At 30.5% G+C, this 10,068-nt stretch overlaps 1 protein-coding gene across 1 annotated transcript in view; it reads right to left on the bottom strand.

The window, feature by feature from the left end:
• Window positions 1-9,538, bottom strand: part of LOC129987939 (phosphatidylcholine:ceramide cholinephosphotransferase 1-like) — a 138,010-nt gene extending 128,472 nt beyond the window's left edge. The window contains exon 1 of the mRNA XM_056095949.1: window positions 9,413-9,538. The gene's annotated coding sequence lies outside the window, so the exon portion shown is untranslated. The remainder of the gene's footprint in view (window positions 1-9,412) is intronic.
• Window positions 9,539-10,068: the final 530 nt, after the last annotated feature.

Here is a 10,068-nt window from a genome sequence, read left to right on the forward strand (position 1 = left end):
GTGTTACCAATCCCCAAATCAGTGATTGAAATATGCACTGCTTCATTAATTTACACCCGGGAAGAGATACATTCTGTGTTGGTAAGTAGGCTAAGTTAATTTTGGACATTGACTCTGTTGTAGAATTTATGTAATTCCAGTCGCCTCTGGGGTCCAATTCATTTCTCTAGGAATACCGTGTGTGCATAATTTAAACTTAATTTTTTTATGTTTAATTTTCATTTCCAAATTATCTAAAATTTATTTCCAAATTATTTTAAAATCTAGCCTTGGTACTTCAGTAGCCTCATTCCTGTTCTATTATGTAAGCACGCACGTACACAAACACATATAAGCACACATGCACATGCACGTGCACGCTCGCATGTACGCATATGGGAACATACGTATATGTACACCCAAATACACACATGCACACGCACGAACACGTATACACGTCCGCGCATACCCCATATGCACGCACGCACATACGGACACACATGCACAACACGCGCTTACACGTACACACATATACGCACACGGACACACGCATCATGCAAGCGCATGTACACGTACACAAATGTACACGCACACACACGCACGTATACGAACATACACACATGCATACGGACACACACACATGCACACACATACAAACCTTTATTATTAACAAAAATAATAGATAAGAGACAAATCCAATGGAAAATGATGGTGTTCAAATGACGTAGCAGTCACATGAGAAAAGTAAATTACCGGTCATCTAATTATTCGCTGCACATTGCTTTAACTATAAGTTGGTAGCCATATCTATTACTTTTTTGCAATGTAAGTGTGAAAATTGACATTCCATTGCAGATTGAAAAGCTAGAGTGTAGTTAGTTCACAAGACGTGACAGTCACAGGACAAATGTAACAGCATGTCCTCTAACGTCTTAAAGAATGACACATCCTATTTTCCATTAATGTGAGTATATATTGACACATCCATTAACGTGAGCATGTATTGGTTTAATTAAGTTGAATAAATTTAATTAATTTTATAATTCAATTACATGTAATTACATAGGAATAAAAAAAATTAAATTTTAGCATAGTAGTTTTGAAGGACAAATACATCGATAAAGCATGCAGAATGTGTAAAGATGAAATTTCAGATGACACTAAGTAAAATGATCTAAATTCTATTGGAAAATTTCTAATAAAATCCATTAGTATCTGATGTTTCAGCTTATCACAAAATAATAACCGATTAATCTTATACTTTTAATTTTGAGCTAAAAATTAAAATGTAGTTAATATAGTAACCAACAACCTCCAAAGATATTGAGGTACTAAGCAACCATTATTCAATAAAATATGTTGGCTAAATGAAATTCAGTAAACGTCTTTTTAAAAACTGAATCCAGTTGATCTTTTTTAAAATTCTGGATCTTTTAACTATTTAACTGCGGAATATATTTTCAAAGTCCCTCAAGCCCACATTTTTAAATCGAACGATGACACATATACACGTCGAATGCAATATAAATGGTTGTATACTAAATTTTGAAGTAATAATAATGATAAAGCGAATAAGATTTCATTTTTATTAGAAAAAAAAATTACAAATTGGCAGCGCGGAAATGAATATTTAGATTGACCTGTATACACGTCGAATGCCCTTAACTAGTTAGTAAGATCTATCTAATTACAAGTAAAACACAGACTTATTCTGTAAGTTAATTAAAATCCTAATTGAAGACAGCGAGCCAAAACTAGGATTGTCCTGGATTAGTCGAGGCATTTGGTCATTTCTTAAAAGCATTTCGGACAAACGATATCACGGATCGTGAAAATATTCTGGCTAATACATTTGGGGACATGCTCTGATTTTTTTTATTTTTTTATTCTTGGCGACTTTTCGTTTTCCAAACAAATGAAGAATGAAATAAACAAATTAGAGAATTAGAAAGTATGCCAAAACACAAGTAGATGTTTACATCATTAAGGCTAGCCAGTCAATACCGGAAGAGAAGCATTAGCGTTAAAAAATAAACAAAAATTGTTTCTTGACACAAAAAAAAAAAAAAAGAATCCCCAAGGGCGCTAGATTTCTCTTGGCGATTTTCAAACAAGTCCAGTGACCTTGAACAGTGCGCATGTACTCTACGAATAAACGCAGTCGGACTTGCCTTGGCTTCTTCAAAATAAAAACTACAAGAAATAAAAAATGGAGTGCAATTTCTCACCCACCATAATTCTCAGACGACCACGACGTACGCCACGCTTCCATTGGTTTGTTGAAGCAGGAGGGTTGCCACAACATGGCAGGAAATCATTCAAAAATGATCGCCAATTTAAACGGAGAGAAATTGGCGACTTTCTGAGTCAATGATGTGTTACTGGTTTTACAGAATTGGCGTAATTATATGGGTCACGTAATGTGTTGCCCGATTGCCGAGTTAGTAAACGGAGGTAGGTATAAAGGAAGATGAGAATTTTCCGATTTTTCTTCTTTTCATTCAGATGATTTGCAACAAATCAAACTTGACGGTTAAAAAAAAGACATGGCGCGGTTGCAGTTAGTTTTCTGAGGATTAATTTATTGCCGCCGGTGAAGTTAAAAGAGGTACCGACTCACAGGAAGATCAGTTTCTGTTATTATTTATTTAAGTTCTTGAACCCCGCGCACGCTTTTACTGAAGTTTCAGTTCATTGGATGTTTATTTATATCAAACGAATATTCGTATGGGCGCGGTGGAAAACGACTTCTATTTTAAATTGGTTTCCGCAATGCATAATTCTTTTCTGCTTAAATAGTTTCTGATTCATTTCGTTTGATCCAGACTGCGCCTCTTTATTTATTTATAAATTTTCCCATTAGAAGACGCTTTTAAATATTCACGATTCTTTTTAATTTAATTTTATTTTAATTTACGAAATGTTCATTTCTTATTTTAATTTCTCAAGATAGAATTGCAAAGTAGTTTTAAAATGATAATTGACAATCGTTTTCGTCTGTTTTTCGTTTACCCTTTGAAGTACTGTTTATTTGGCTAAAACAAAGCTATTTCATTATTTATAGTATTCTCAGTGACTTCATCCAATCTGTGTGCATTCGAAAGACAGCAGAAAAATTCACACAAAGTTGCATAAAATATAAACAAATAATGAGGAACAAGGATTAGAATTTAGAACAAAATAGAGTAGAATTCAGAACAAATGTAAGAAGTATTAGTGTAATTGTTTAGTAACTATAATGATTACTATTATATTAGTAAAAATATCAAATACAAAATCATTTTACAACTTGCAGTTGTAAAATAAAGGGGGGGGGCTAGGGAGCCAAAAGCAGCTAAAGAAGGCACTTCATTAATTAGTATTTCTTTTTTACTTTCTTATGTACAAAAAAAAAAAAAAAAGCTAATCGTCAAAAAAAAAAAAAAAAAATGATCCCGTGATTTTGATGAATCCTGACGTTTAAAAGCTTCTCGAATCTTTTTTTTTTTTTTTTTTTAAGAAATAATATTTGTTTGTAGTATTCAGAAATAATAATTGTCTGTAATTATTTAGAAGAATATAAAAGGCTAATATAAATAATTAAAAAAAAAAATCGAATTTGACCTAAAAAATTTGGTACGTGGAAGAAAAGTTGAAATCTCCATCCAATTTTGTCTGAAATCCACCAAATAGATTTATCTTTTTGTCTGTGTAATTGTGAATACGATAATTAAGTTTTTTTTTCCATTCGGTTTTCTTATATAATCAGACAAAATAATACCTTTTTTTAAAAATTCTCCAATTTTGCTCAGCATCCACTGAAAATATTATGGGAGAGGTATGGAGAGAAGCAGCAAACGCTCTAAAGTCACGACAAAGTCTGCACGCCACAGTAGCCTTCAACCTTCCCCGGCTTTTTGAGTGTAATGACGAAAAAAGACAGGTCTTCGGTTACGCAATACAGTAAAGAAAAGAAAGAAAGAAAAAAAACCCAAAAAAACAAGCTTTCATTTTGGACATTTATCTTTTGATGATTTTAGACCAAAATTTGGTGCTGATATATAAACAAACATAGTGTTAAGAACTGCATACCAAATTTTTCAAACCTGTGATGTGTTTTTGAACTATCCAGTTCACATGACACGAAACGGCAGATAGTCACCCAGCGAATTGGACCCATTGGTGACGAAGTGGGTCAATTAATAGTGACCGATTGCGCCGAAAATTTAATAAACCTCTTCCGAATTTAATAAACCTCCTCTCTCACAAAAGCTACCCACCTAATTCATTCTAATTGATTTGAGATATCGAATTCATATGCATTTTGACAGACATATTATCATTAGATGAATTTCTCCAAAAATTTGATAAAAAAAAATCTATACATTTTGAGATAAAACCACAAATGTCATACTTCTAGATCAAAACAATTTTGAGTTATCGTATACACAGACAGACAGAAAGACATATATAATTCTTAAAAAAAAAAAAAAAAAAAAAAAAAAAAAATGTTTGGGGGACTCGGAGGAAGTCTAAAACGGGAGATTTTCTCCAAATCTCGATGCCGACATTTGATGATTTCAATACTTTCTTATGTGCTTCGTAAACGAGAGACTGAAGAGGAAGATGCATGAAATTTTGCTTATGATCTTATAATCAGAATTGTAAATCTGAATCAAATTTTGAATAAAATCTAACTGCGGATCATAGATCTGCGCATAATTTTAAATTTAACACATGATTAGATAAATTGAGGATCCATCCATTCGTTGCCTATGAGGGCAATAACTAAAGAAAGTATTAAGTTACAGTGATGAATTTTGATCGTAACTTATGATCTAATGGTTAGTTGATTTTTAGACTGTAACTGTTGATCTAATAGCTATTTGATTTTTAGATCTTAGTTGGTCTAATGGTTATTCGATTTTCAAGCCGTTACTGTTAATCTAATGTTTTTTTTTTTTTTCCCTAGATCTTAACTGTTGATATAATGGTTATTTGATTTTTAGATCTGAACTGTGCCAAATTTTGAACCAAATCTTTCTAAGGAAACCTAAGCTGTTTTAGTATGGATACTCTTCTTTTTCCGCTATATGATGAAGCTCAGCTTTAAATGCTTCTGGAGTGGAAGCATGCCAGAAAATAGAGGAAAGGGAACTCTTGCAGATTTAATAATTTATTTCCACGTTTTGGCGCTCTCACAAATAAAATGTAACTGAAAGAAATGAAAGAACATTTTCATTTTTGTTCAATTTCATTTTCTTATCAATGGACTTTTTTTCATTTCCGTATATAATACGAAATATATAAAAAGAAAGTATTTCAGTCATCAACAAATTTATCTTTAATATTTTATTTACTTTGTAGAGTTCTTTGAGTTCGAAAAAACTTTTTTGGAATTATTTTTGTCTCTTTAAGTGGTTTTTTTACTTGCATATCTAAGAATACGATGACTAAGAAAAGCTATAAATTATGAATATAGATTAGAATATGTGGTCAAATTGCAGATTTACTAAAATTTGGACAAAATCTGCCATCTGTCTATGAACATGATAGATCAAAGATGTATCGGGAAATATAAATAAGATTCGGACAAAATCTGCCTATTTGTCTATGAATATGATAGATTAAATCGGGAAATATCAATAAGATTCGAACAAAATCTGCCTATTTATCTATAAACATGATGGCTCAAAAATGTATTGAGAAATATAAACAAAATGTGGACAAAATCTGCCTATCTGCCTATGATCATAATGGCTCAAAGAAGTACCAAGAAATTTGAATGAAATTTGGATAAAATCTGCCTATTTAATTATGAACATGATGGGTTAAAACCGTATCGAGAAATATGAACATAATGTCAACAACATCTGCCTATGAGCATGATGGTTCAAAGATGTACCAAGAAATTTGAATGAAATTTGGCATGATTATCCTCAGATTTGTAGATCTATATCATATTTTGGATCGAATGTCTGAAAATTTACAGGTACGTTGATCCATGCATGCATTGATGGATTTAAGCATTTTGTTGTAACAAGCAATGCATATAATGAGCTCCCCCCTTTTTTTTTAAAAAAAAAATATAATTGATCAATTTAGCTTCCGACTTCACAATTTAAGTTTCATATTTTTAATTTAATCAACAAATATTGATTTTTTTAGTTTAACATTTTTATTTTAATATACATGTCTCTATTGATTTATTTTTTTAAAAAATGCATGTCATAAAAAAGGACTGAAGTAATAAAATTTTTAATTTTATGCCCTTTGTTATTTAATGATTTCTTTAATATTGAATAAAAAGATTGAATTATTATCATAAATTATAAAGAAATAATAAAGTTCATAATATTAAAATAATTATTTAACAGGAGTTATTTCATATCATTTATTTATTTATTTAGAATTAGGTTATCAATATTTTTTGTATCTGTGGCTTCCTTCAATCAGAAAATTCTAGAAGCTACTCAAACAGCCTAATCCTTAACCCACTATGGTATATATATATATATATGATTACACCGTATTGAATTTCGAAAAACATTAATACGAAACTTTAACAAGCTACATAAATGAAATTTATATTCTGTATATGGTCTTGACTCCAAGATTTAAAATATGTTACAAATTTTCAACTTTGGAGCAATTGTGGGTTTTCAAAACATTAGGCCAGAAACACAAAATTACTTTAAGGTCCTTTCCCCTGTACATTGTCATAAATTTACCTCCAGCTTAGAGCTGTGAGGATAGTTTTGAGGCTTTCAAGATCTCATGTACGAGGCAAGCGCCTCTAGCGTTTGAAAGAAAAGCAGTCATTGATTCGGAGGTAATCATTCAGAGCGAAGAAAAACAAGATGGATGTCGATTTTCTCCGCTTTTTAAGAAATTTAACACAAAAGCCATCATATTATGTACAAAAACGTCCAGAGGAGGATTCTCATTCTGGCTCCAAATACATTTACAATTCATATTTGAATGTTAGCATATGTATATGCATTCTGTCTCATTTGTAGTGAAAGCAATGATAGGAGAGACGCAACAAGCTGGGAATAGACTTTTTCTCGTTTGAGGCAGCACCGTTGCGAAAGCCATTCTAAGGTCACCCTCTTCAGTAATAAGCACACTCACTTTCTCTCTGCTACTGCATGATACACAATCACTTAGAGAGACAATTCATCATGAGAGTCAGTCAATTAAGGTTAAGGAGAAAATTAATTCCCTAAACGAGAGAAACCGTATCAAGGCTCGGTGCGTGTGAACTTAACTGTCTGCTGCTGCTAGACCGCTGCTTCAAGGATTCAAGGAATTCATCAAGTATGCGTCACCTTCTGTCCCAATTTTTGAACCAGTCTCACTTGAGGGAAAATTTACGCCAGAATAATTTATATTTTGAAAGAAGATCTTGGCTTTACTAAATGTTGAGTAATAGAGGCAAGAACAATCTTTTAGAAGCAGAAATGTATCAATTATTTGAAATTTTGCATTTGCGAGAAAATTTTTATATAAAAATGGCGTACAGTAGATAGAAGGTGACACGAAAGGATGCATTAATATGTATATTTTGCCTTTTAAGGCCAATTATGAAACAGGGGGAAAGTAATGGTTGATTTAGGTATTTTTCTGCCATAGATATTAGGTATTAGACCTAGAGTACACCATAATTCCTCTTTTTTAATGCGATGGTCAATGTTCTGTCTTAGAGACGCCTTTTTTCCTTTTCCAGCTGTGGTTGCCATGGAAACCGACGCTTGCGCAGTTTTTCTAGAACTTCGATACTTTTTTTTTTCAATTCTTAGTTATTCATATTTATAATATCTAATTAGAAATGTAACGGCGAATATCTTTGTGTTTGTATATGTTTTTCCTGTTCGTCAATAAATGTCATTCTGTGTTTAATATCTTTGATTCTTGAGAGAAAATAGATTTTGGATGGTACATCATAGATAATTGAAACTACTGAACCACATAATAGATTTAAAATGGCGCGACTGTATTTTGATATTTCGAATTATTTTTGAAAGCTCTTTCGCCATAGACATCAACAGTCAAGTTAGTTTGATATTTCAATGCATTTTTTGACATGTTAATGATTAGTTAATGAAGTTAATGCTATTTATTTTATTAACTTTTTAAAGAACTTCTAACTAAAAAACAAAACAAAATGGTTTTACTGTTTGGCAATCGAATTCATTATTGACACCGGAATTAATAATTATGTGTGTTTGTGTTGGTAAAACATTTTAATTTCAAAGAGGTTAAATTTACAACTAATTTTACAATCTAGTTTTTTTTTTTTTAATGTAAAAAGCATAGTGATTATAAAAGTTTGTATAGATGAGTTTAAACCTTTTCTTATTCACTTCGTTTAACCAAAATCTATGCTTGTTTCATACTGTTTATTTTATTTAAATGGTTTACAATTATTATCAAGGATTATTAAACATCTTAAAGAAAGACCTTAAGAATGATTTCCTAAATATGGTGACTAAAAAATATTAAAAGAATAAATAATAATTATTTTTAAAATTTCCAATTATATCTAAGTTAAATTAGAGCAATTATTAATCATAGAAACAATAAAAATCTTATAAAATCATCGTTTTCTTGCTTAAAAATGTTTGGTTATTGTTGTGAAAATGACTGATTTAATATAAGCAGATTAAGTTGTAATATTACTGTGTTGAAACTCTAAACCCGTTTATCTCAGTTGGCTTTTTCTGAAATCATGTTTACTACAAAACGTTAAAAATAAAATACATTTTATTAAAAAAAACTTGAAATTTTTTCTGTGAACTCAGAAACATCAACTTAATAGAATTAGGCATCAAACTTTAAAAATACCAGTTAGGAACTTTTTTTAAGAAAATCACAAAAGTTTAAAAATCTGATATTTTTCAAAAAATTACAAAACTTTTAAGTAAACACTTTTTTTTTTTTTCGAAATTAATGCAGATATCGGATGCCTAATTCTATTAAGTTCCTTAAGGGTATTTATTCTTCAAAAACAATTTAGTCCTTAAATATCGAAAATTGAATGACTAGAAGCATTTCAAAAAAACTTGTAATTTTTACAGGAAATTTAAAAAATTTAAACTTTAAATATCTGAACAGAAGAAATATTTTAAAAACTTAAACTTTTGAATAGTTTACATTTAATTACAGCAAAACAAAACAGATTTTTTTTTGAAATTGTAGAAAAAAAAAAGTGTTGTGTACGGTGTTTTTTTAAAGGGTTCTACAAAAAGATAAAATTCCATTTTAAACGATGCATTTAAGCAGTTAAAATAGTTAACTGGTTAAACTGAGGAGATACTTAAAGAATTTTTGTTTTATTATTAGTTATGATAAGAATATAAGTGAAACTATTCCGGACACTTCCGCTATATTCCGCTTCTAAATAATAAAATTTCCTGAAAAATAAACAGATTGAAAGATGATATGCACTTACCTCTGTTGTTTGCCATGTTTAATAGGTATTCAAAAATGTATTATGCCCAAAATTAATTTACTAATGTAAGGATTATGATTTTTCTGTATGGATAAAACGCTTCAATGCACCTAACACGAAAGGAACTATTTTTTTAGCTACGTTTTACAAAAATAATCTAGAAATCTCGTTTTGCAAAACAACATAGAAATGCTTACTCATTTTTCAATGACGACGTGAAAGATGTTATGACTTAAGCTTCGCCAGTATTCACTTATCAATAATCAAAGAGCATGAATCGCAAAATAAAAAATAAAAGCACATGACTATTCAATATTCATAACGTCACGTCATCTTCTTGAAATTGTAAATGTATTAGAACGCACTTTTAGAATGTTAACAATGCCAAACATGAACAAAAATACTAGAAAGCATTTGCTTTTCGCCATAGAAAAATAAATGCGGTTTCAAAACATTATGTCATCTGTCGGAGAAATATAATTTTTTTTTAAGTTGTTAACAATAAAGCATCTTTTGCAGTTCATATGGACAGCTGTTCGAAGGAACTGAGGTTTTGTAAGAATTATTGAAAATCGATGGTTATATTTGCGCAATTTGTAGGCACCGAATATCATAAAGTGATAATAAGATAAACAATTTTAAACTTATGTGTAAAA

Source organism: Argiope bruennichi, chromosome 10, assembly GCF_947563725.1.
Source record: "Argiope bruennichi chromosome 10, qqArgBrue1.1, whole genome shotgun sequence".
Taxonomy (NCBI): Eukaryota; Metazoa; Arthropoda; class Arachnida; order Araneae; family Araneidae; genus Argiope; species Argiope bruennichi.